At 39.8% G+C, this 638-nt stretch overlaps 1 non-coding gene across 1 annotated transcript; it reads right to left on the bottom strand.

The window, feature by feature from the left end:
* Positions 1 to 211: 211 nt before the first annotated feature.
* Positions 212 to 283, bottom strand: TRNAY-AUA. Its single transcript has one exon. It is a non-coding gene; the product is annotated as a tRNA-Tyr (tRNA).
* Between the last annotated feature and the right edge of the window lie 355 nt (positions 284 to 638).

Raw genomic sequence — 638 nt, 5'->3', positions numbered from 1 at the left:
TACAGCCTTGACCTACATATCTACATATCTACAATTACCTACATATCTCCACCCAACTCTGAACAAAGAAAAAAAAAAGTGAAAGTGAAATTGTTCAGTTGCATCCGGCTCTTTGCAACCCCATGGACTGTAGCCTACTATGCTCCTCCGTCCATGGGATTTTCCAGGCGACAGCACTTGAGTGGGTTGCCATTTCCTTCTCCAGAGGATCTTCCCAAGCCAGGGATTGAACCTGGGTCTCCTGCATTATAGGCAGGCGCTTTACCATCTGAACCACCCGGGAAGTCCAACTCTGAACAAATCCTATCATAAAAATTAAAACATGCTGTTTATAAAAACATGTGAGTACACACATGCATACACAATCTGTATTCCTTTATTGAATTCTAAGTTCATTGGAAGCATGACATGTATTATTGGTATTAATACAATCACCTGCACTGTTTATTTTTTGTTGGGGCTCATTTGGTGAGAGTTGCAAAAAAGTAACAGAAGAGAGTGATGATATGCCAGAAGCATTGTTTAACAAACAAAAAGCTTCAACAACCAAACAGGTCTTAATTTGTATGTGGATTTTTTAAGACAGTGGAAGAAGCAAACAGGATTAGTCAGAAGACATTAGGCAGAAAAGGAGTGGT

Source organism: Bubalus bubalis, chromosome 8, assembly GCF_019923935.1.
Source record: "Bubalus bubalis isolate 160015118507 breed Murrah chromosome 8, NDDB_SH_1, whole genome shotgun sequence".
NCBI lineage: Eukaryota > Metazoa > Chordata > Mammalia > Artiodactyla > Bovidae > Bubalus > Bubalus bubalis.
Note: the sequence above shows the minus strand (reverse complement) of the source record. Positions and strands in the feature narration are given on the sequence as shown.